The sequence below is a fragment of the Hemibagrus wyckioides genome, linkage group LG25, assembly GCF_019097595.1.
Source record: "Hemibagrus wyckioides isolate EC202008001 linkage group LG25, SWU_Hwy_1.0, whole genome shotgun sequence".
Classification (NCBI taxonomy): Eukaryota; Metazoa; Chordata; class Actinopteri; order Siluriformes; family Bagridae; genus Hemibagrus; species Hemibagrus wyckioides.
In genome coordinates, this window is record NC_080734.1 from 8,736,755 (window position 1) to 8,764,519 (window position 27,765).

General features: G+C 37.9%; 1 protein-coding gene across 3 annotated transcripts in view; it reads right to left on the reverse strand.

Annotated features, from left to right (window-relative positions):
* tmem121ab (transmembrane protein 121Ab) overlaps positions 1–27,765 on the reverse strand; it is a 77,944-nt gene that overhangs the window by 25,631 nt on the left and 24,548 nt on the right. The window contains exons 1-3 of one of the 3 annotated variants that reach the window (XM_058379475.1): positions 19,947–20,122; positions 19,756–19,853; positions 17,179–17,299 (exon numbers count right to left, since the gene is read on the reverse strand). The exons of the other annotated variants lie outside the window; for them this stretch is intronic. The gene's annotated coding sequence lies outside the window, so the exon portion shown is untranslated. Of the gene's footprint in view, positions 1–17,178; positions 17,300–19,755; positions 19,854–19,946; positions 20,123–27,765 lie in introns of those variants that run through there. 3 annotated transcript variants of the gene reach the window in all.

Here is a 27,765-nt window from a genome sequence, read left to right on the forward strand (position 1 = left end):
CACAGAGGACACGCCTTTTTACTGAGCCTGACAAACACAGAGGACACGCCTTTTTACTGAGCCTGACAGACACAGAGGACACGCCTTTTTACTGAGCCTGACAAACACAGAGGACACGTTTTTACTGAGCCTGACAAACACAGAGGACACATGTTTTTACTGAGACTGACAGACACAGAGGACACGCCTTTTTACTGAGCCTGACAGACACAGAGGACACGCCTGTTACTGAGCCTGACAGACACAGAGGACACGCCTTTTTACTGAGCCTGACAGACACAGAGGACACACCTTTTTACTGAGCCTGACAGACACAGAGGACACACCTTTTACTGAGACTGACAGACACAGAGGACACACCTTTTTACTGAGCCTGACAGACACAGAGGACACGCCTTTTTACTGAGCCTGACAGACACAGAGGACACGCCTTTTTACTGAGCCTGACAAACACAGAGGACACGCCTTTTTACTGAGACTGACAAACACAGAGGACACGTTTTTAATGAGCTTGACAAACACAGAGGACACGCCTTTTTACTGAGACTGACAGACACAGAGGACACGCCTTTTACTGAGCCTGATAGACACAGAGGACACGCCTTTTACTGAGACTGACAGACACAGAGGACACGCCTTTTACTGAGCCTGACAAACACAGAGGACACGCCTTTTTACTGAGACTGACAGACACAGAGGACACACCTTTTTACTGAGCCTGACAGATACAGAGGACACGCCTTTTTACTGAGCCTGACAAACACAGAGGACACGCCTTTTTACTGAGACTGACAGACACAGAGGACACACCTTTTACTGAGCCTGACAAACACAGAGGACACCCGTTTTACTGAGACTGACAGACACAGAGGACACGCCTTTTACTGAGACTGACAGACACAGAGGACACCCGTTTTACTGAGAGTGACAGAAACAGAGGACACCCGTTTTACTGAGACTGACAGACACAGAGGACACCCGTTTTACTGAGACTGACAGACACAGAGGACACCCGTTTTACTGAGACTGACAGACACAGAGGACACCCGTTTTACTGAGACTGACAGGCACAGAGGACACGCCTTTTACTGAGACTGACAGGCACACAGACAATGACTTTAATTATGACTATCAGGCACAGAAACCGCGTCTTCTTTACTGCAGTTGACAGGAACAGAGGACACGCCTCTATCTATACTTCCATTTTAATTGTTCTGCCTGACAAATCTTCGAAAAAAATTTTCACCCCCAGAAAATGCATTTTTTATCGAATTCAGTTTTTTTAATTCAAAATATTATTCATTTATTTCACCAGTCTTATTCGTATTGCCATTTTGAATTCATTTTGTTTTTAATGTTCTCCCTGTAGTTCAGGGGTTTCCTCTGGGTACTCTGGTTTCCTCCCTAGTCCGAAGACATGCACAGTAGGTTGATTGGCATCTCTAAATCGTCTTTCGTGTTTGAATGAGTGTGTATCCCCTGCCTTGTGCCCCGAGTCCCCCGGGGATAAACTGAAGGTTCCCTGTAGCCCTGTGTAGGATTAGCACTGAACTGATAATGGATGGAACTTCAATACAAACCACCTTTCATTAAATAATTTGCCTCAATATTTGCAGTTCTACACAGCGTGTTGCCTGTATTAGTTTTGGTTTAATGTGAATAACCTAATATAGCCAAGGCCATTGTATACATTTCAGACACAGATGGGTGATAAGAAGGATATCACATAGTAGCAATAATCTAAACAAAGTGGAACAGGGAATGGGATTTTTACAACAAGGCATATTTAAAACCAACAACGACAACAACAACAACAACAAAAAGCCAAGGTCATGGCATCTATTCTCAAATCGAGTTCAGCTACATATCTCACTGGATACAATCCAAAAATCAGCAGCGCATCTGGCCTTGGGTCAACCGAAACATGCACCTCATTCCCTCTTCAGCTGCCACCTCCACCGACTCCCTGTAGCTGCTCATTTCAAGGTAAAGACCTAGATTCTTGGAATTTCCACCACATGCACGGTGTCCCACATCAGGGGTCTCATTTATCAAAGGTGTATAAAAGGTATATTTAAACTGTTCGCAGTAGAAAATTGGCTATGAACGAAAATGAGTTTAGACAGCTTTATGCAGTGATGATAAACACACTGCATACTGCTCTCCTCATACATGACCAGGCACATTTCCATAAAAAGTCTGTAAAAAAAATAAATAAATAAAATAGACCAACCTGGATATCTATTCTCCTGCCAAAAGAAAAATGTGAACCGGTCCTAGAAGATGAAACTTACCTGACAAAGAGTTACGGACTATACACAAATGACACACTTATGTGAACCTAATGAAGGTGAATTTAACCGTGTTATACCCTGAAATTGATCGTGTGAACTCAAGTGCATATGACATCATGGAAATAATGTGACACTGTGACCAAAATAATATTTCACACATGAAAATAAATTAAACATGTAGGGGGAAAAAAAAAGATTGAATAAGAATGAATAAATGATTCATCTGAAAAGGAAACAGGAAAATAAGTGTATCTTGTGACAATAAACTAATCGCGTGGAAGAAATCACCGAAACTGATATGTAAATAAATGAATAATGAAAAATAAAAATCATGTTAAAATAAATGAGTCATCTGGAAAAATGATGTGAAAATGAAAAGACGCATAGAATGAATCATGTGGAATGAAATGAACTGTGAAAAAAAAAAAATCGATAAAATAAAAGAAAAGAAGCACAGCCTGTGTGAAATGGTTGAACTGCACGTACAAAACCGCGTGTATAAATGTCACATGCAGATCGTGAGAGTATTAAGATGTGAAGAATTGCGCACAATAGAAGGCAATCCAATGAACTGCTTGGTATTTTATGAGATGTTTGGCTAAGAAAAAGAAAAAAAAAATGCTGTACAGGCAGGTGAACAGCTGCTGTCAATGCTGTAGTTAAAAACGTGCTATTATTTGTAGGAAAAAAAAAGAAAAAAGAATAGAATAGAGACCTGAGAAAACTTTGTCTGAAATTAAAATGTCACTGCAATGTAGGCGTATGCGTCAGGCATTGTATCACAGATGTAATAGCACCTCCGTTTATAATCTGACATTTTTCTCTTGTGGTTCAGTAAAGGTGTATTGAGTCTCCCAGCTTCATTTACTCTGCACGTTCTCAGCCTTAAAGAAACGCCTGGAGACACGTCTCTTCTGAGAGCACCTGAACAGCGATGCAGAAACAACCTCAGCCCCTTCCATCTCTCTGTGCTCGAGTTTGGCATGCAGGCGAAGCCTGTTCAGCTTGCCAGATTGTATCACCCGAATAGAATGATCATTTTCTTTCCTCTGCTCTTTCTTGAGGTCTTCGTTTCTCTACACAATGATGCTAGTCAACATTAAAACTCTACCTTTTTATATTATGTGGAGTGAAACTTAACATGCCCAGTGCCATGCTGAAACAAATAAACTTAAAAGTGAAGACAGCGAAAAATGTAAGAATTAGATAATGGTAATTTGAGAAAGCTCTTAGATACTTTAGGGAGAGAGAGAGAGACAGACAGACAGACAGACAGAGAGAGAGAGAGATGTCCCTTATTTGTCTGATATTCTATACAGTACAGTAAAATTCTTTCTTCGCATATCCCATTTTGTTAGGAAACTGGGTTCAGAACACAGGCTCATCCATGATATGGGGCACCTAAAGCACAGAGTGTTAAGGGCCTTGCTCAAGGGCCCAACAGTTATTACAGAGAACAGATATATGAAATAAAGAACTAGATCTGATACAGAGTTGTTTACCATGTACCTGAGGATATTTTGGAAATATTTGATTGAAATACATCTCAGCTATGATACGGTGCACCTGGAGCAGAGAGGGTTAAGGGCCCAGCAGTGGTAGTACTGAGAACCCCTGACCCTATGATCAGCACTGACTCCTGATTACTGACTGCCACTGAAATAGTATGTTTAATAGATCTCTATTCTGGCTCCAGGTTGATGCAACAGAACAATGTCTGTCAGGTTAAATATTTGAATCTGAAGGAGAGAAGAAAGCATCTGAAGGAGAAAAAAAAGCCAAACTTGCTCTATGGGTCAATCACAAGCAACACCAGGCAAACGTGGGCGTCTGTTTGCTCATGTATGCCGAAGAGGGTAAATAGTGTTTTCCCCTGAGTGTGTCATGCTGAACTGTGAAGCTGAGAAGTTGAAAAAAAAGATGATGTTAGCCTTCATCCTCCATTAATGGGCTGGTGCTGCTTGATACTGTTATAGCTGATAGCATTCGGATGGAAACTGATAGGTGATCATCTTTGGAAAAATGAGGAAAAATTCCGCCTTTTCATCTGCGAGCATGAATGAGTTAACATGTTTATTGTAGTCCGGAGAACAGATACATGAAATAAAGAGCTGGATATGATCCAGAGATGTTTACCATGTACTTACCAATCATGTTGAGGAAACATTACCCTAAAATATGTCCTGCTTTGTCTTATTTCACGAAAGTTGAACGCCCAGAATGTGCAGTGTGGTCCGAAATAGACGACATAACAAGACAACATGATTGCTACTCTATCGTTAGGCTTTATCTTAGAGAACACAGTGACCTTATTGCTTTCTATCATCTCACATTTCTGATGCTTCCTTTTTGTAGTAATTCCTTGTGCAATTTTCGCTGCACTTTTCTTCCTACCAGACAAATCATTCGCATTCCATCTGCACTCTCCTCCTGCATGAGAGTAGCATGTTGAAAGAGAAATCAATCGGCATAGTTTTTTTGTATTCAGAAAAAAAGGAGAGAAAAACTCTCTAAGAGAACAACAAAAACCTTTAAAAAAAACTTATTTTAAACATTTCAGACTTAAAAAAAATTAGTGATTTTGCAAAAAAGTTGACACTGTGACATTTACTTGTTTTGTGGGCGGGGCTTAATTTATAACCACTGTCACACCGTGACAGTGAAGAGATTGCCTTGTAAAATATAAAGTTTTAGAGGATAGGCAGTTATTAACGTTATAAAAAAAATGGTATGAGAGATAGATGTGAAACAAATGTATTGACTATAGATCTTATTTTACTGTAGGTAGTGAAAAGCTATGATTTATTTGTCTTACAGCACTTTCTTGAACTCCATATTTAGTAGTCAGAACCCAGAATCGTCCGCTTTAGCACTGAGCGTTGCAATAAAATCCTTCAAACACAAAACACAATCCAAAACCCAGCACTAAACAATGAAATCTCATCAATCCAGATATGGAGCCACAATAATTATATATTGTAAAAGCTTTTCAATTCATACTGCACACGGCCATTTATTTTATGGAGTGTAGAGCTTCGTTTCAGTGCTTTCGTAATACAAATAAGTACAGTTAATATATTAAATTGTGCTACATATTGTCTGTGTTGGTCCATTAAATGATACAAAAAATACTCCCTAACATTGTATCTGATCAAATAAAGTGTATTAGCTCAAAACTATTAACTCATATTTGGATTTCAGGTTTAAATGATGTTTGATGCCTTAAGTGAGTCAATAAGCTTTTAAAGACCCCAGTACAGTGCACAGTCGCCTCATGTTGAACACACAGTGCAAAATAGAAGATGCGTGAAAGACAACAAAAGGCTGCCTGCGTTATGCAAGACATCTGAACACTTTCTGCCAATATAGTTTTGTCGAGGATGCAAACACAACTGGCTTCATCTGTTAATGGACCGATTTATTTCATCTGTCAAGTATCTGAGCTATGAAATTGACCAAAATTTCTATAATCTGCCAGCAAATAAACTATATCAATAACTTTTATGTGGCTTATTCCCCCAAAACTCAGAGATTATGTCACGGTGTTCAGCAGCTGGTGGCACAGATGGTGTTTTAACACATGCTTGCAATAACAGGAAAAGGCCACTGGATTTTCTCTTTAACTTACTTTAAATTATGTATTTAATTTTTTTTTTTTTGTTGGAAATTATCCATCTGAGTGGGTAGAAACTGCTGTAATAGAAATAAAAAAAGGTCCCAACCATAGTGCTACTGACTGCACTTTCCTCCTCAACCAAATCACTAATCCCCATCACTATCTATCTATCTATCTATCTATCTATCTATCTATCTATCTATCTATCTATCTATCTATCTCATTCCAGATTGATTCCCTATTTCCCGTTATAATACCCTCTTCTAGGAAGGCTTTCCACTAGATTTTAAAGCATGGCTTGTGCTCATTCAGCCACAAGAGCATTAGTGAGGTATCATTAGGGCACAATCGGCGTTTGTTACTCTCAAAGGTGTTCAATGGGGTTGAGGTCAGGACTCTGTGGAGACCACTTAAGAACTTCCACTTAAACCATGTTAAACCAGGTGTTCATGGCATGGAGTTTGTATTTGGCACAGGCGCATTGTCTGGCTGATGGATGTTTGGGCCCTTCAGGTCAGATGAAAGGAAACTACAATGCTACAGCATACAAAGGCATACTATACAACTGTGTACTACTGACATGTCGGGGTGTGATCAGGTGTTCACATACATTTGGTTATATAAAGTCTGTCTTGAATGAACATAATTTATGACCACAGGCAAGAAAATTTCAAAATTCAAGATGCAATACCTACAAAAATGCTGATCACTGATTTTGATCTGTACGAAGTCCCAGGAAAAAAAAAAAATATAGCTCTTAGTTCAGCACAGGCATTGCAAAATCTAACATTCATAGATATCCATCTGTGCACACCAGAGAGAGTCTGAAAAGTACAGGAGCCTTTAAAGAGTACAGAAGCCTATCAGTACTTTGCCAGTGGATGGGATGGAGAAAAGAAGCTGTGGCACTTGAAAGATAAAAAAAAAAACTTTGTCATCTCCGGTAGCTAGTAGACAGCAGTATGGTTTTATCAGGCTTTACAAATAGAAACAAAGGTTTGTGGGGATGTAACTTGTCAGCTTCAACTAGCCAGGGAGAACTGTGCTGTACTTGGTAGAAATGAAGATATTGCTTTTTGACAAGAATATATTAATGATAATCCACTGCTATTGCAACAAAACAATATTTAACATAAAACAACTACAAATATCTCACCGAAAAATGAGTAGATAAGTTGTTTAGCTTAGCAAAAACAGTTGTAACCACTCAGGTAAAATTAGCATAAATTGCATAAATGTAACTAGCCAGCCAAATTACCCAGTATAAAGTGCTTATTAGAGAGCAGGGAGTGTTTTGTTGGTATCCCATCCCACATGATTGCTTGATTTAGGCTAAAAAATGTATTCCATGATTTGATATTTTTTTAAGTCAGTAGTAATATGGCAACTTGGTCATACAGTGACATCACCTGAAACAGCTCAATTTTATTTACCTCATTTTTATATGTAACAAAATTTCTACACAGAATAATAGTGTGATCTTATTGGGTTCCTTTATGTCCATATGAAAAATGTCTTAAATAGGGTTTCCATGTAGCACTCATTAATTATGTAATTATGTTAGCTATGATTTATTTCTTTACATATAATCCTCACACCATGGTGACATGAGTCAAATATAATGCATGCAGATTTTTTTTTTCTGGTACAGCCTTTAGAAATAGCACGACCTACAGAAATAGTAACAGCCCGAAAAAAGTCTGCCTTTAATTCACGCACCTTTCTGAACCAAGGTGAATGTGACTAATGTGAATATGGCACTTTCATCTCAAGATGAAAGGTCATATTAATACATATCTCCCAACAGTACAGGAAATGGAAGAGGGGACAAAATGTGCCATGTCTTCAAGTATCTTGAGAGCTGCTTTACTCCCTGAAGATGATACCTGCAGGAGTAGATAATGAGACAGAACAGACCCTAAAAGGTGTGCTAGGATAACACACACACACACACACACACACACACACATGGCACAACAAGTCATGCGTAACTCATATGTGTCACATTTATCACTCGTTTCTTTATTTTGAAACCAAAAACCGTGTACATATATAATAATTTTTACTAACTCAGGACTTTTCCCATCAAATTATCTAATGATGCTTGAATATTCTATTAAACGAGGGCTATAAAAAGGTCCCCTAATTATGTTTTCAATAGGTTTTAGAGTGAATAGTATCTATAGGGCTACACAAAAAAATGTGTATTAATTCAAGGCACTGACAAAATGAGGACACAGTGTGATAGATGTGAAACCCTCGCCTCCGCATCAGCCTTGTTATGAGCCACAGCCAGCTTAAGGCCATGGGTATTGGGCTGAAAACTGAACATTTCTAATTTGAAATAGTTTTTAGTTATTTTATTGACACAAATCAATACCCTGCAGTATTGAGGCTCCACTTCTGTATTTCTACACTTGAGGCTCTATACGTCTGTATCTGGTCAAGTGGACTTTCTTCATTATTTATTATTATTTTTTTCATTATCATTATTTCATCCATGAACAGATGTACAGTGGGAGAAAATATTGTCCCTTCAGGACAGTGACACAACACAATACAACACAACACAACAGAATAGTATAAATACTATATGTAATGGTGTGAAGTAATTCAGCGAATGATCTGGGACACAATAAATACATGTGCATCATTATAAAGAGATCTGTGGTTTTAAAGAAAAATCATATCTTTTTTGTATTTAGATAAAAAACCAAACCCAGCATAGTATATAGTATATTGATTTATCTTAGAACTAATAAGAGCATGTTGAATAGACTTTATTAAGCAAGTACTAGTAAATGAAAACAAATGAAGCTATGAACCTTTCGGTAATATTTGAAAACTTTCTCATAGACAGCTTATTTTAATATCATGTAATTAGCAACATGGTGTCTTCGCTTTGGGAATTGCAAGTTGATTAACTTACACTAAAAACAATATCAGTAATCTTTATTAAGTCATTACCATTAGTTATGGATATTTATATATAACTCGGACATATCTGGATGCCAGTGTATACACTTTATTTCCTGTTGAGCTAAGAATTTATTCATCTAAATAATCATTATTAACATATTGCATAGTATGGACCTGAGACTAAATATTCATATAATGATCTGCTTTCATTAATTGTTAATTGAGCAGATTTTACTTCCTAGCAAGCTGATACAACACTGTAAGCTTCTCACTCTGAACTTTATCACTCCATTCTGAGTTTTTAAAGGTAAAACCTTGTTGTTATTAATCACAAACCAGGAGGAATTTATGCTAGCCATGCCACGCTGATCTAAACTGTTCAGCGAGCAACATGTCTAAATTATTTAAGGTCACTTACAGCTACCCGGAACAGGAAGCAGAGACAAGAACATTCATCATAACATGTTGTCGGATCATGTAAATCTTATTGTTTCACAGGCTAACCTTAGCTCAAACTGCTAGCTTAAATGAAAATGAAATAGAATAGAATAATTTTAGTAGTCACTGGAGGGAAATTAAGTTGTCGTAGCAGCTTATTACATTTGAAATACAGTAGGAATACAAAAAAAACAAACACAGATAATGAGATAGGAAACAGAGTAATAAACAAAAAAGGGCAAAACACGGAGTGAAATCTGTACAGTAAAATAGTACAAAAATGCTAAAAATAGTACAAATATTATGCAAAAATACTAGAAAATAGTTCAAAGATGGTACAAAAATACTGAGGTAGTCATATGTGCAAGAATAGACAGATATGCTAGATGGACTGATGTGAGTGAAAAGCAGATAAAATGTGCAAAATATGTAATAATAAACTATTGACATAATAAATAAGACTACTGAAGGACAAGAGAGTTCCAATAAAGGTAGCTCAGTCCAGTTTGGTAATCACAAATCTGACAGATCTGACCTGGACAGATAACTCGTAAAGGTGTAAGAAATAAGAGAGGATACAGAGGATGCTGTGGGTGACGCAGAAGCAGCTACTCAGCTCCATCAAATCCTCTTTAAAATGACCTGCCAGCCTGCTACCAGTTATAATAAATAAGTAATATTAAAATAAATATCAAACTTCAAACATTCAATAGATGAAAGTCATAACGTATGCTGTTGTAGGGTTCCCCGAGGTGCTCTGCACAAGCAAATGTCTTTGGATGAGGAGAACAGACGAGAAAAATGGTCAGTGAAATTAGGCAGGCGCTGCAGCTGCTGAAGATAAATGTATAGATGATTGTGAGTTGCTGGATGTTTGTTGTTCCACAGCTTGTGAGAATAATGCATGTACTTCAGGCTATTTGTCGTTCTGTTCTGTTGCATTGCAGTATGTGTGGAGTAAATGTAAGACAAACAGACAAGAGATGCCAAACCTCATGCATACATTCAAGCTGTAAATTAGCATGTCGAGCTCCATGTCAGACAGCCTAAAGTGCGGCTTGATATTTTATAGCTGTATGGCTGTGTGAGTGTAATGGTTGCTTGGTTTGTTTAGTAGACTGAGATTAGTGAAAGGTTTTGGCATTGGTGCTGGCTAAATAAGGCTTAAATAAGCATTTAATACATTTACCACCACAAATCTTAAGCAAACCTACAGATAATGGTGTAAAATAAAGGCTGGGGCTGATTTCATTCTAGCCCCGACTGTAGATCATTGACACTCACATCAGGTCAGTAGACTTAGTAAAAAGCCCTGAGATTTAGTGTTCAATGGGGCTGATTTAATGAAACCTGCTTTGCTGGAACACCCATAACATAAGAAAATGCCGTAGCAGGTGAAATAAACACGAACGTGGCAGAAAACTTTCTTGATCTTTGATTTTTTTTCCAAAATGCCTTTGAATGGAGATACTAGGAGTAAACAGGCTAAGCAAAGATCATCTGATACAAAAAAAAAAAGGTTTTTTATGGTTTAAATAAAAGATTTAACATTTAGCGCCTTTAACAATGGACATTTCTCAAAGCAGCTTTGCAAAAGTATAGGAACAGAAAAAATTATACAATTTTTAAGTTACGTTACTATTTATTCCTAACATTCATCCCTAATGAGCAAGCCTGAGGCGACGGCGGCAAGTAAAAAATATCTGAGAAGATAGGAGGAAGAAACCTTGAGAATAAATAGCATATGATTTTTCTACAAACAACATTAACATATTAACAAAAGCACAAACACACAAACATTCTCCTGTGCTGCTGACAACCACACTAAATTTGTCAAAAGCACACAAATCTTCTTACTGAAGTACCAAATGTCTGAAATGTTCCTGAACCTGTAACCTTGACGTTACATTTCAAGGGCCCTTACACACACACACACACACACACAGACACAAATATAGCACAAGGCTCTTAAATCACATAGAGAACAGCGAATGCGAGTGTGGCGTAAACAGCAGCTGAGTTTAGTGCCGTTTCAGTCTGAATGACGCTTTCACTGATTCTCGCTTCGCCAGCCGCCTACGCCTCCGTGCTGCTTTTGTTTTTGATAATTACCAAAAGCGTCAGTCATGAATTAGGCTGTTCGTTTCCGTTCACACTTCTACACCAGCGGCACACAAAACAAGCTGTCAACGTCTCCTTCACTGTCAAGGCTAGCGCCAATCGCTGCTATACATCAGTTCAAGGTCACTGATAAAACTCTGACAGTTGACATGTGCTTTCATCACTTTGATTCGACTGCATTCGGAGATTGGGTTTAACGCGAGGGTCTGAAGAACTCGTCATGAAAAGACTTATTCTTTCGGTTCTTCGGTTCTTAACAAAGACCGAGGATTTGTGCCTCAGTGCCTTGTTTTTATCGAGCCTCTACACAAAGTGCACAAAGAGTCGCTTTAATTTGGTGCAATGCTTGTAAAAAAAGGCTAAGTTATTTGTCTAAATGTGCTTTTTCAAGAATTTAGGGCCTGGCTGTAAGCTAGTACATTTCAAACAACACAGATCATCTGATTTGCTTCAAACTGCTCTTTTGCCTCTTAAAGCACTTCACTGATGTTTTACAGAACACTTAATCTACACTTATCTTGCATTGCAGTGCCCATCAGTGTCTCCCCACACAGACAAGCACACACACACACACAGCTGAACGTGCGCAAAATTTTCACACGAGCACAGCAATATATCAAAACAACGTGAGGTCTTTTTCAAATCCACATGACTTCAGTGGTAACACTTCATCAGGACTCCAGAAATCACTTACAAACACGCCAGAACATTTCTGAACAGCTTATGTCACTATTCAAATAATATTTTATATAGTAAACAGACTTGTCAGGGGAAATTGGGCAGAGATATTTGACCATATTTAAGAATATTTCCACATGGGTCAAAGCTAACTGGGTTTACAAATTACAGCCTTGGCTATATTTTTATGCAATTCCTTATATAGCATTTTTCTCCCCATGATGCCTTTTATCTCCATGATTCTGTTATGGTAATGTTTGTAAGACAAAAAAGATCACCTCCCTATCCAAATGGGATGAATTCACATGGGGTCCTGGGGTAATTTCCTATTTTACAGGTGTTATCCTCTGATTTCATTTCTGTCCTCCTTACTGTTTTTCATCAAACACAGCGGTTGTCTGGTCATTTTAGCAACGTCCGGATAAACATGTCCATTATTTTATGTCAAACGGCTTTGAAAAAAACAAAAACAAAACATGTTTTGTAGCTTGCATGTCACTGACCCTGCCCAGATATTAGGTGAAACAAGGAGGGAAGGTTTTAGGTCAAGCACTCAGTCAACAACTTGGTCTAAATGCCACAACCCCAAGCATTTTCAGCAGAAGAGAATAAACTCATCAAGAAAATCCTGTAGGCTGCTTCAGATATAAAGCATTACTTTATATTCACATATACACAATATCAGCTTCGATAAGTGATAGCTAGCTTTATCACTCCCTTTTCCTTAACTATCTAATGATGCAAATATCTTAATTTCTGTGACGTAGCTGACCCGGGTTCATAGAAAATACAACCCAATAGAAACTCGCTCCTCTAATGGAAATTTTTATAGCTGTGAGAGATTCATCATAGAAGTGACATTAAACAAAAATGATTACAGATGTCCCTCGATAAATGTATCCAATGTATTATATTTATGTAATTAAGTTCAAGTTCATATTAAGTTCAAGCCATTAAGTGTTTATACAGTGTATTTCCTTATACCAGCACTTCTCAAATCTGATTGGACAGAAAGTATTGAATATTTATAGACAAAAGCAGCTCTGATTTTCTGAATGATTCTAAATTCTGATTCCTTCTGAATAGCAAACATTATTTATAATCTATACAGGGATTTGTATAACAGATGCTCCAAATACACCGATTAGAAAACCATCAGTAATAATTAATTTGGTGGAGGCAATGTTTATTTAACCTTTATGGATGTCTCTAATGTCAGAACCAAAGCTGTTATTTTCCAAATAACACGGGAAAGCCTTTCTAGTAACACAACAAGCTGCATTTTTTATTATTTTTTTTAAATGAGGCTGGTGAAAGGACAACTGTTTACAGCTGCAATAAATAAAATGATAGCAGGGAAATAAAAGATGTTCCGCAACATTACAGGTAACTACGAACAATAAAAAAAAAGTATGATGTCTTTATATATTTTAAAATTGTAATCACTGAGCAAATCCTGTGTTATAAAACATTTCATGGCATGCTGTTATTTGTTGCACTTGTGTGTTAGCATAACAAAGCTAACACAGCTAGCAAATGGAATTCTATACTAATTAGCTTGCTATGTTTTTAATTGGACATGTTACATTTCCTGAATCTGTTAAATACTATTTTATTACAGAAATGTACAAAAAGTGAGGCATGTAGAATATTACTTAACATTTTTGGCAACTATTATAGCTAACAGTGTGGCTAGCTTTCATACTCTGGTTTAATTGTAAATGACAAAGAAACTAATAATCAGGGCATGCCAGATCAGCTTTATCTCTGCTTAATTGATTGGCACAAATTCAATCATAATCTTCTCTGCCCTAATAAAGGGGTTGGGAAAGTAAAACTGCCACACACACACACACACACACACACACACACACACACACACACACACAAACACACACAAATAATGAGGTGCCTCTGAGGAGTGTCAGAGATCTTAAAGCAACTGAAGGGTGGAAGATGGAGGGAGTTTCCAAGCAGCCACTTAATTGAAGTTGTAAATAGAGCAACAATACTCCATAAACCACACACACACACACACACACACACTTGTATTTCCACTAAATTAACGTTTGCCTTTGTGGTCAAGTGATTTTCAATTATCATCTGGTTTCCATACTGAATTATTCATAATTCATGGCTACATTGCCAGACTAATTGTACTGCACACACATACAGCAAGATTGCATTGTACGGCCATTTAGCAAAGTATTTCACTGCAATCAGTAAAGCTAAGAGTTAAACCGTGCTTTCCATTCAGCAAAATAAGACTGCTGCTGCCTTGTATGTCGTTTTCAGATGTATAGGTACACTATATTGCCAAACGTTTTGGGACACCCCTCCAAATTATTGAATTCAGGTGTTGTTTTTCAGGGGTTGGGCTCGGTGAAAAGAACTCCTAATGCTTCAACATACCAAGACATTTTGGACAATTTCATGCTCCCAACTTTGTGGGAACAGTTTGGGGATGACCCCTTCCTGTTCTAACATGACTGCACACCAGTGTACAAAGCAAGGTCCATAAAGACATGGACTGGTGTGGAGGAACTTCACAGAGTCCTGAACTCAACCTGATAGAACATCTTTGGGATGAATTAGAGCGGAGACTGTGAGCCATTCCAAAACTGGGATGTCTGCTTTTACATGCACATGAATGTAATATGGAGTTGGCCCGCCCTTTGCAGCTATAACAGCTTCAACTCTTCTGGGAAGGCTTTCCACAAGGTTTAGGAGTGTGTTTATGGGTTAGAGTTTTTTTGACCATTCTTCTAGAAGTGCATTTGTGAGGTCAGGCACTGATGTTGGACGAGAAGGTCTGGCTCGCAATCTCCACTCTAATTCATCCCAAAGGTGTTCTATCAGGTTGAGGTCAGGACTCAGGCCAGTTGAGTTCCTCCACACCAAACTCGCTCATCCATGTCTTTATGGACCTTGCTTTGTGCACTGGTGTGCAGTCATGTTAGAACAGGAAGGGGTCATCCCCAAACTGTTCCCACAAAGTTGGGAGCATGAAATTGTCTAAAATGTCTTGGTATGCTAAAGTATTGTGTTTCTTTCACTGGAACTAAGGAGCCGAGCCCAACCCCTGAAAACAACACCTGAATTCAATTATTTGGAAGGGTGTCCCAAAACCTTTGGCAATATAGTGTACCTACAAGCACTCAAAACAAATGGAATTTTTAATATTATTTTATTATTATTATTTTTATTTATTAGTCTTTCATTTTTGTGCTATCTTTAGCTAAGGTGAAGCAGGCCATGTTTTCTTTTCACTGTAAGTAATATAGTGTGTATATGTTCTGTGTATGTGACAAATAAAATCTTGAATTTTGAACGATTTTTATAGAACAATCTCAAAGCCTCCGGAAATTGGGTCTGTACTTTAAGGCTTCACTACTTAAAGGAGCAGTTTAGCTAAATGTACACAATTACTGAGAAAAAATATGAAAAACCCCGGAATACCTGGACTGTTTCAGTGGTTGGTATGTTTTCTGGATTGTGTGAATAGCATCTTGATTAAATTTGTCATTGCTTTTAGAAAACACTGCATTATGGGCCAGATGTACTGCTAAGCTGCATTCTGGCTAAAAAGCCTACCGTGTGATTGGTGACACTGGCACATGAGCCTAAACATACTATCTACATGCAAGCTTTTATACATTAGCTTACCCAAATAATGAATAAAACTTGACAGGGGCTGATGTTATAAGAATATAACTGAAGACGGTGTGATATAATGGTGTCGTAATTCCAAAGTGTGATTATTTTCCTATGATAGCATGTCCATAAGTGTTTAATTCTTTGTAAAGATTGTAGATGTTTTTAATCTCTTTCTGTGGAGCATTTAAGTTCAGGAACAAATAAGTTCTTAATTATAAATTATTATATATTACCTGATTTATTATATATATTTTAATATGCTATCATTAAAAAAAGCAGTGCTATTTCTAGATATAATCAATATCTAACCAAATCAGATTTGAGAATTAAAAAAGCAATTTGCAGAATTTTGTAACTAATTTCTGGTAAATAAAGAAGGGCATTTTGGACTTTTTATCCATTTATAGTTACATTTATTGGAAAATAAATTCCTTCATTAATCCACTATACAAATTCGTAAGAAAGTTCTTACTATAGAACCATAGTGTATTAGAAAGAGTGCATAAATATGATCCTTACAGCTGAATTACAGTCAGTACTACTGTCAGAGCTGCTGTTACAGACAATTAATCAGCACCTTCTGACCAATCAGACTGGAGAATTCAACATTGCTGAGCTATAAATAATAATAATAATAATAATAATAATAATAATAATAATAATAATAATAATGATTATGATAATGATTATGATAAATAATTAAATAAATAAATAAATAAATACATAGCTGGCCCAACATTGCTGTCTTTTGTACTTTACCAGGTTTATTAAAATGTGCTCATTTTGTGCATTTGTATTATTTTACCACCTAAAAGACTCTAACACTCTCTCCCTGGGTTCTATCTACATTTTAAAATAGAAGCTAGATCATTAAAAGCAGCAAAAGAATCCATTAAAAACTCATAGGCTCTCTCTCTCTCTCTCTCTCTCTCTCTTTCTTTCTCTCTCTCTCCCACACACACACACACACACACACACACACACACACAGAGCAACTCATCTTCAGAGGAAGCTTTACTCCTGCCTCCGTGCCAAGAAGAACACGTCTGTGACATCCTCGTCTCTGTTGAAGTGTTTCGCTTTGAACAGACAGCAACAAAATGTGTGTTTCCACCTGTCATTACTTCCTGTTTACTCCCCTGTTACTGTGACGGACAGCCTGCAAATGGCTAAATACCTCCCGCTGCTCTAAAAAACCAAAGACAGTGTGTCTGCAGTAAAAATATAACATTTATGCTTGTAATGAAAATGCAATGATGTATATGAACTGATGTTTAGAAAACCTCATATATAAAGAAAATGTCCCATTTTGACACACCCTGTATTTGTGTGAGTGTGTGTGTGTTTTCATGCATTTAAAAATATCAAATAATGTCAGATTAAGAATGTATTAAAAATTTGTATCCAAAAATACGAGACTGTGTAAATTCAAAATCAAGACAATTTAATACTTACAGTGTTAAAGCTTTTAACTTGGGTCATGTTCGGACAGATGACGTCTTTGTAAGGACCAGTGGACACCCTGCAGAGTTCCGGGCTTTCAGAAGTTCAAAGAGCTCCTCTGAAGCACTTCTGACTAAGCATAAAACAGCGTTTGTTGTATTTATTTTATGATTCTTGGATTCAGCCAAGAAGATTAAAGCCAAAAAGGCAACGGATGAAGCACCATCTGGTGGGGACGTTTCACCAATCCACCAATTTTCATCTCTTTTATACACTGGATGCTTTTCCCTGCCATGGACTATAGACCCCAAAGTACTTTACATTTCAAATGCACTTGTATGAATAAAACATGTTATCAAGCATCTGGACAGAAATAATTCACAAGGATGTGCCTTCATGTGCGTGATTTCTAACTTCTTAAAAAAAAAAGAGAGACAGAGAGATTCCTTGGGGTTCTATATAGAACCATAGAGCTCTGGCCAGTAGACATTTTCCAAAAATATGGTTCTATGTAAACCTTGGGAAGTAACAATCATTTTATATTAAAACTGTTCTATAATTTATAGAATGTATAAGATGATATTAAGATCAATAAGATCATGTCTATATGTAGATAACGCTGCAAGATGTTTAGAAATGACGTTTCATTATGGGAAGCGGTTGCTCAGTGGTTAAGGTGTTGGACTAATGATCCAAAGCCCAAATCCCAGGTCCACCAAGCTGCTGCTGCTGGGCCCCTGAGCAAGGCCCTTAACCCTCAACTGCTCAGAATAAGGGCATCTGCCGAATGCTGTAAATAATATTACAAATTTTTAGAAAAGATCAAATAGTTTGTTATATTTTTAATAATAATTCAAACTGAAATGAGAGAAACAGTCAAATATGAGAAATGTGTGTTTCCACCTGTCATTACTTCCTGTTTACTCCCCTGTTACTGTGACGGACAGCCTGCAAATGGCTAAATACCTCCCGCTGCTCTAAAAAACCAAAGACAGTGTGTCTGCAGTAAAAATATAACATTTATGCTTGTAATGAAAATGTAATGATGTATATGAACTGATGTTTAGAAAAATATATAAAGAAAATGTCCTATTTTGACACACCCTGTATTTGGGTGTGATATGAGAAATAAGTTTTGCTGTAATCAGTACTATATGCACTTTTTTCAAAACACGTCTTTGTTTTTGTTTAAATAAATTTATAGTGTTTAAATTTGCTGCATATTCTCTTTGTATTTACTAGAGTGGTGGTAGCTCAAGTGGTTAAGGCTCTAGGTTGTTGATCGGAAGATCTGGACCCCCCTGCTCTAGGGAAGCTGCATCATGGCTGACCCTGCGCTCTGACCCCAATCCTCCAAGGATGGGATATGCGAAGAAAGTTTTTCCCTGTGCAGTAATGTATATGTGACAAATAAAAGCTACTTAACTTAGATAAATATGCGCCTTTATATATATATATATATTATAAATAATACAGCACAGTGAAATTCTTTCTTCACATATCCCAATTTTAGAAGTTGAGGGTTGAGGTCAGAGACCAGAGTCAGCCATGATATAGCACCACTGGAGCAAAAAGGGTTAAGGGCCTTGCTCAAGGGCCCAACTATGGCAGCTTGGTGGTACTGGGGCTTGAACCCTGATCAACAGCCCAGAGCCTTAACCACTTGAGCCACCACTACAATACTAAGTGTTTCTGTATTTTTTTCTATATTTTCTATCTTTTCTAAATTTTTAAATATTAGTACTACTACTACTACTATTACTAATGACATTTATTATTATTATTATTATTATTATTAATAATAATAATAATAATAATAACAATAATAATAATAATAATAATAATAATAATAAAAGAATGATTCTAAAAAGTTTGAAAAAATGAACCAGCACTCTTTTTTTAATGAACCTCAAGTGACTAGTGATCAGCTATTTTAGATCCTACATAGAACCACAGAACTACAGTCACTCTGCAGCTACGTGTTATTTAATCATATAGCCATGTTGTTAACACCTTCATAATAATCTGACAGCGTGAACATTTGCGTGCATGAAAGCAGAGAAATGAGTCTTTTTACTTAAAGGAGAATTTCTATTTTCGTTTCTGTAACACTGCAATACTTAACTGATTTGTACTGCATTGTATTGGCAAGAAAAAGACTCCAGCAGACGGTACTTTGGAAGGATGTGCAATTATATGTAATAAATGTCTCTGGGGAAAAGGCTGCCAAATAAACTCTAAATTAGTGAAACTGAACTCTTTGAGTTCACATATGCACCATGTACATACCACATAAAGACCCTAGGCCTTTAGGTTTTTATGCTAGACATTTTGTTAGAAATGATTTTGAACAATTAGATAAAAGGTATTTTATAATTTAAGGTATTTTATACTATAACCGTTATTAGGTGCTGTCAATCAGACATCTAACATAATTTCCAACTAATATATCAATTACAAAAACTTATGCATTAAATATGAAAAAAAAAAAACAATATATGGCCAAAAGTTTTGGGTCAGGATTAATTGATGGTAAGATAACAATCTGTACAAACACTATGAATAACTGTAAAGGTTAGACAGCCTTACCTTCACCCCAGTGAAACTCCATAAACTCTCAGACAGAGGCTACCTAGACTTCAGCTGAGGTCATGAGATTATATACCCCTTGCAGAATCTGCAAAAATCTTTATTAAAAAATATATAAGGGATCATAAGAAATGCATTTTGTTTGCTATTTCACAGAACAGATCTTTACATACAATAGTAACTGAATTTACCTGTAAACTGCCCATTGTTGTTCATAATAATCCTCCAGGTCCTGCATACTATTTGCTATTTCAGCATCTTCTGCATATTTCACCCCCTTTCCAACTGTAGCTGTATAATTTTGAAGATTCACACTGAGGACAACTCTGTTACACAGGATACAAACCTTTATTTTATCACGATCACTTCTCATTTCACTTCTTGTACTATACCTGTATTGTATGCGCATTACCATCTATATTATGTCAGTGATCTTTAAAGTACAGAGTACTTACCCGCTATGCTATTTTAAAACTGCACACACTGTTTGCATCTTTTTGTGCATTAGGTCTGGGTAATAGTGTGCAAATGTAGCATAAGAATTAGATGCTTGTATTGATGCTTAGACAACCGAAGACAACTACAGAACGCCACAGGAGGTCTTTCCTACCAGTGGCCATCAAACTCTACAACTCCTCCTCGTTCGGTAGGGAGCAGAGCTGACACAATGAACACTGACTGTATCAGAATTTCACAATAATTACAATGTACATTAATATTATACCATGTGCAATATCACGTAATGTGCAATATGTTCTCAGATCTCTAGCACATTTTTTTGTACTTTAGAATACATTTTGTATATATAGAATATATTATTTTTTATTTTATTAATATTTTTGCATGCATTTGTACTTGAAAACATTTGTACATATAGATTATTTCATTTATATTTATTACTCTGAAGCAGTCTCAGCCTCCTGGTGGTCCAGCGGCAGGATCCCGTGCTCTCATTGCTGAGGCCTAGGTACGATTCCAGGGCAGGGCGCTAACCCAGCCACTGAAGAGTTAACCCTAAGTGCTGGTCCCAAGCCCGGATTAAATGGGAGGGTTATGTCAGGAAGGGCATCCGGCATAAAACCTGTGCCAAATTGAAACATGTGGATCAAATGATCTGCTGTCGCAACCCCGAAAAAGGGAGCAGCCGAAAGAACAACAATCTGAAGCAGTCTGTGGCAAAAGAATTTCCTTGGGGAGTAATAAAGTGCTATCTTATCTTAAGCATTCCTTATACACATTAATTGAATAAGCTTTAACTTGAGGCAGAATGATACTGTATGTTAAGAGCCAGCGGGTACAAACTTTTGAACAGTCTCACTATAAATTCTTATTAATTTGTTTAAAGATATTATTTCTTCATGTAGTTCTGCCCTTCAGTCGCTACAGAAGTTGTTCGGTGTTTAAGTATGTTTCCCTGAAGACAATTTGCACCCATCATTCTGTTCAATATTTTACACCACTCTGGCTCAACATCATACAGCCGCAGTTGGAAAGGGGACAAATATGCAGAAGATGCTGGAAAAGCAAATAATGTGCAGGACCTGGAGGAATTTTTATGAAGAAGAGTGGGCAGTTTAACTGCTTAGGACAAACTAGGGACTCATGAACAACTATCCCAGAACAGAAAAACATCCGTCGTTTATCATCCAGGTAACAACATGCAGTATTAAGAATCAAGTTTGTGTAAACTTTTATTTAGGTTCATTTGTGTAAATTCAGTTATTATTTTCTCTTGTAGATGGAATGTAACCATCTCTTATGTGAAATAGCTTATTTAGGGCAGTACTACGTTTAAAAAAAAAAGACTCCTCTTTTTTAGGTTATTAACATATTGCAGATTCTGCAGTGTGTATGTGAACTTCTGACCTCAACTGTACATGCAGCTATCACAAGCTTCATTAATAATAGATAGTTTAAGACGGTTAGCTGTCTGTGTTGATATTCCAGAGAATATGTCATATTTTGTGTTTGTATGTCAAAATATTACTAAACTAAATCAACACTACAAGCACATTATAGTCATTGAGTGTTAAGTGTTATTTTAAAAAACAACCTCACTTGTGTTTGCACAACACACTTGACCATGTTTAATATGTTTATTTGTCTGTTTACCACGTGTGTCAGTAGAAATTCAAGCTCCTGAGAAGAATGTCATATCATCCTATAAAACGTGACTTTTTACACGTGTTAAAATAATTAATCCTTCATTTTCAGCAACCACTTTATTTTGATGTTTTAGTGCATCCAGAATCAGTACAGAGAGAATAAGCATCACACACACACACACACACACACACACTTCTCCATGCCTCCTTCACTTAAATTGACACACACTCAGGGCACGCCTCACACACTCTGAGGCCACGCCTCCTTCACTAAAACTGGCACACACTAAGGCCATACCTCCTTTACTAAAACTGACACACACTAAGGCCATACCTCCTTTACTAAAACTGACACACACTAAAGCCACGCCTCCTTTACTAAAACTGACACACACTGAAGCCACACCTCCCTCACTAAAACTGACACACTGAGGCCATGCCAAATACACACACACACACACACCTATGGCAATTTTAGAGTAGCCAATCAACCTACTGGTACGTTATTGGACAGTAGGAAGAAACCAGAAAACCTGGAGAAAACCCACATGCAGATGCTAAGAACAAACAAAAGATATTGCATTTCTATAGCAAATATATAATACAGCAGTCTTGAATCTTATGCTTTTAATTACCAGTATGTTCTTTCATCATTCTGCAAGCACTGCACAAAGACAGAGAGAGTGAGAGAAATAGTGAACAGGAGAAAGTCTCAAAGAGAGAGAGAGAGAGAGAGAGAGAGAGAGAGAGAGAGAGAGAGAGAGAGAGAGAGCTTGATTGCAAACCAGTGCGACTGAAATGAGAGAAATTAGAGCACAGCATATTTAGCACCCCATTATATTCTCAGTTTATCATCAGATCCCATTTACTTGCTAATGTTTTATGAATGCTGAAATAAACTGAGAGAGTTTTCTTGATTTCTTGTCGTGAACAGCACAGCAATCACCAAATCTGTTACCTTTATTACAGCCATACCGGTTTGTTATTGTGCACCAGTTGTACTTTAATGGAAAGGGAACAACTTTCCAAATGATTTTCTTATGAGAAGTAATTTATTGTCACACCAGTCACCAGTTTTCTCAGCCACCAGCAGCAAGTGCTATGTGTGTGTAGCTTAGTGGTTATAAGTCTGTACTAACGACTGGAAGCTTGTGAGTGGCAACCAGCCACTGTAGGGGCTTTGAGGAAGACTTGGGCAAAGATAAACTAAAAAGTGTGCTTGGTGAGCTTTGCGCAGTGGTTATGAGGATAACATAAGGATGTGGCTTAGTGGACTACTGATATGATGGTTGTGAGTCCACCAAACTGCCACTGCTGGGCCCCTGAGCAAGCCCCTTAACCCTCAGTTGAATAAAATGAGATAAATTATAAGTTGTTCTGGATAAGGGTGTCTGCCAAATGCCAGAAATGTAAATTAAAAAGAGCTAACATTCACACTTTTTAAAAAAAACATTCTCCATGGCATTGATTCTACCAGATTGCTTTAGGATTCTGGTCCATGTTGACATGACTGCATGAAATAATTCTTTTTTTCTTCAGGTTTTCAGCTGCAGATTTCTGCAGCAGATCTCCCATTCTACCACACTGATCAACCGGATTCAGATCTGGTGTCTGCCGAGGCCACTGAAGTACCCTGAACATATTGTCATGATCATGAAGCCAGTTGGAGAAGCCTTCTGCTTTGTGACATGGCACATTATCATGCTGGTATTAGCCACTAGGAAATGGGCAAATTGTGGCCATAAAGCGATAAAGCATATGAGCAACAATATTCTGATGGACTTTGGCATTCAAACAATGCTTGATTTGTATTAATGCACCCAAAGTGTGCCAAGAAAACATTTCCCACACCATTACACCACCACCAGCAGCCTGAACTGTTCACACTAGGCAGGCTGGGTCCATGAATTCATGCTGTTGATGCCAAATTCTGTCCCTATCATCTGCAGCCAAAATCATCAAACGAGATAACATGCTTTCCAATTCTCAACAGTGCCTACTGGAATCTCAAATCCCTGACGCCAGCGAAAACCCATGTAGTCTCCTGCTACGCTAGTCCTTCTGCCTCATGGTTTAATTTGTTGTATGTTTGGAGATGTTTTTCTGCTCACCATGGTTGTGAAAAGTGTTTAATTGAGTTACTGTAGCCTTCCTGTTAGCTCAAACCACTCAATCTGTTCATTCCCAAGACATTTCCAGACAGAATGAATGTGTTCATTGTTTGTTCTGACATTTGATTTGAAACATTAAACAGAACACTGCATGTGCATGATTTTATGGAATGCACTGCTGCTACAAATTGTTCTCATTGTCATAATCCAGGGTCTGCAGCTAGATTTGGATGCAACAGATGCTTCATTCAGTTGAAAAAGGGAGAAATTGGTGATTTAGTCTATATTTAGGAAAATGAATCCAGTGCCGCTGAAACTGATCAGGGTTTGAAACAATAGCCAACAAACAGCATGGGTAGAAAAAAAACAAAAAATAAGTGTGGCTACAATGCCAAAGAAATACACTCCTGTAGAAATCCTTGGCAAATCCTTCCACACAGTGCTCCCAACATTGCTGGCTCCTCTCCCAAACTCACACATCACTCAGCACTCAATGCCAGCGATAGTTGCAAAAACGGCAAAAGCTAGCTATCTGGCCTTTTTTTTTTCACCTTCTTGACCTAACATTACAGCTGATGAGCAGCTTGCTGACCTCTGGAGCAAACTTTGAAGCACGCTTGTGGTTCTAGTGCAGTCAAATGTCACTATTGTTATGATGGATTGTTGTTGTTGTCATCATTGCTGTTGTGAGTAACACATGAGAATAATGCTAAAATAATTTTGATAAACACATAAGGAGGTATGTTCTCACAAATATGGGTATAAGCTATAAGCTTTCAAGCAGTTGAAGCATAACCTCATAGTTCTACATTGTGTGCGTGTCTTAATCGTCACAGAAGATAATGTTTGGCTCAGTAATACCATTTTAAATCAAATTAAATCTATATTATAATTTAAATCAATGCAATTCCACCGTGAAACTTCCTACATGAGTCTGAAGCTTCTACAATATGAAGAAGAAACAGATTTGCTGTAGCTTCAAGATGGCTGCTGTAACTGTTTTCCTGCTCTGTGGTGTTATTTTGTCTATTTATTGCTAACAGTGTGTCATACGCTGTCAGAAATCGTGCAAGCAAGAGCGTTTGTTACAATAAACCACTGGGAGAGAGTGTGTGATGGTTCAGAAACACACTTAAGTAAAGGATATATATCAGCTAAGTGAGCTATATTAGCAAAACTAAAGAAGCAAACTTCAACTACATTTTAAATGAAACATTGTGAACATTGTAACGCACAATGTATTAAAACATTCAGCAAATTAATTCATTTAATAGACATGGTGATCGCTACGCTAATAAATGCTGGCAGTTTCTCTTACATCTGTCTGAAACTTTTATTGAATTTAAAAATTCTCTGAAAGATTAAGAGAGAAAATCAGAGAGAGAATCAGACAGAGAGAGAGAGAGAGTGAGAGAATCAGAGAGAGAGAGCATCAGAGAGTGAGTGAGAGAGAGAGAGAGAATCAGAGAGTGAGTGAGAGAGAGAGAGAGAATCAGAGAGTGAGAGAGAGAGAGAGAGAGAGAGAGAGAGAGAGAATCAGAGAGTGAGAGAATCAGAGAGTGAGAGAGAGAGAGAGAGAGAGAGAGAGAGAGAATCAGAGAGTGAGAGAATCAGAGCGAGAGCGCATCAGAGAGTGAGAGAGAGAGAATCAGAGAGAGAGAGAGAGAGAGAGAGAGAGAGAATCAGAGAGTGAGAGAATCAGAGAGAGAGAGAGAGAGAGAGAGAGAGAGAGAGAGAGAGAGAATCAGAGAGTGAGAGAATCAGAGAGTGAGAGAGAGAGAGAGAGAGAGAATCAGAGAGTGAGAGAATCAGAGCGAGAGCGCATCAGAGAGTGAGAGAGAGAGAATCAGAGAGAGAGAGAGAGAGAGAGAGAGAGAGAGAGAATCAGAGAGTGAGAGAATCAGAGAGAGAGAGAGAGAGAGAGAATCAGAGAGTGAGGGAATCAGAGAGAGAGTGAGAGAGAGAGAGGGAGATTCTACATTGCACACTCCATACTGTTCCTGGGCATCTCCTCAAAATCGATCTCCACTATTAACATGCAGCTGCAGTTTCATTATTACTGTAGTCTAATTCAATCCAACTCTCATCCTCCTTCCCACATACACAGCCTAGTGTGCAAAATATATTTTTTTGTTACCTTGGCATCATAAATCTCTCTTTCTTACACATGCTGATGACGCTGCACAGGGTTTACGCAATTAGGGTGGAAAGCTAAGCAATTATACTCACAGGCACACACACACACTATCTCTGTCTCTCCTTCCTGGTACAGACCTACATGAGAGCTTTCCTCTTAAGATAATATAGTGTATCTTTCAGGTGATCATCCACCTGATTGGTGAAAGGCAGATTAAAAGCATACATTTAAATATTAAAGTTAATATTGTGCAGTGTTAGCATTATATATGCCTACTTCAGTAAAACTGCCCACTGAAGCCACACCTTCTTCAGTAAAACTGAAACGCACTGAGGCCACGCCTCCTTCACTAAAACTGACACACACTGATGCCATGCCTCCTTCACTAAAACTGACACACTGAGGCCACACCTCCTTCATTAAAACAGACACACACTGAGACCACACCTCCTTCAGTAAAACTGACACACACTGAGGCCACACCTCCTTCAGTAAAACTGAAACACACTGAGGCCACACCTCCTTCACTAAAACTGACACACACTGAGGCCACACCTCCTTCACTAAAACTGACACACACTGAGGCCGAGCCTACTTCACTAAAACTGCAGACTGAGGCCATGCCTCCTACAGTAAAACTGACACACTGAGGCCACACCTCCTTTACTATAACTGACACACACTGAGGCTACACCTCCTTCAGTAAAACTGACACACACTGAGGCTACACCTCCTTCAGTAAAACTGACACACACTGAGGCCATGCCTCCTACAGTAAAACTGACACACTGAGGCCACACCTCCTTTACTATAACTGACACACACTGAGGCTACACCTCCTTCAATAAAACTGCACACTGAGACCACGCCTCCTTCACTAAAACTGACACACTGTGGCAAAGTCTCCTTCACTAAAACTGACACACACTGAGGCCATGCCTCCTTTATTAAAACTGCCCAGTAAGGTCACGCCTCCTTAACTAAAACTGCACAGTGAGGTCACGCCTTCTTCATTAAAACTGACAAAGCACCCAATTATCAATGATGGCTTGGTCTCACACACACGCACACACACACACACACACACCACCCAAATCTCACAGCCATTCCTGAATGTTAAAAGACTGGCAACTCTCTTGTCCTCCCAGAATCGTTTCATTCCCTAAGGGCTTTTAGTGAAGATCACAGCAGAAACTGAAGGTGAAGAACATCTTAGATTTCAGACATGTCCCTCTGATCCCTTGATCCCGGTGTGCTGCAAATGCCCATCTGCTTGGAAATCTACACCCTCCGACTATTCTTGGTACTGATCCGCATCTAGTGAATGTGTTCTGTGTACTAATCACTGCTCAGACTTAGAATTCATGAGCATGCCTCAGGGAAACATCCTTAAATCTGACTTCTTAAATTCTTCCTGATAGGCTTGTGAAAAAGTCTTTTTCTTTACTAAATGGTTCTCACATCCGTAGGGACCATTTACATTCCAGCACACAATGCACCTGAGTTGAGTAATTACCAGTAGGACAGGCATGACTACCTCAGGTGTGTTCACAAACAGAAAAACTCATACAAATTGATTTTTCAAGCACATTTCCATTTTTTTAGTATTGTATTGTATACAGAACTCTGAATTCTTTATTTAAAAAGCAGGAGGTAC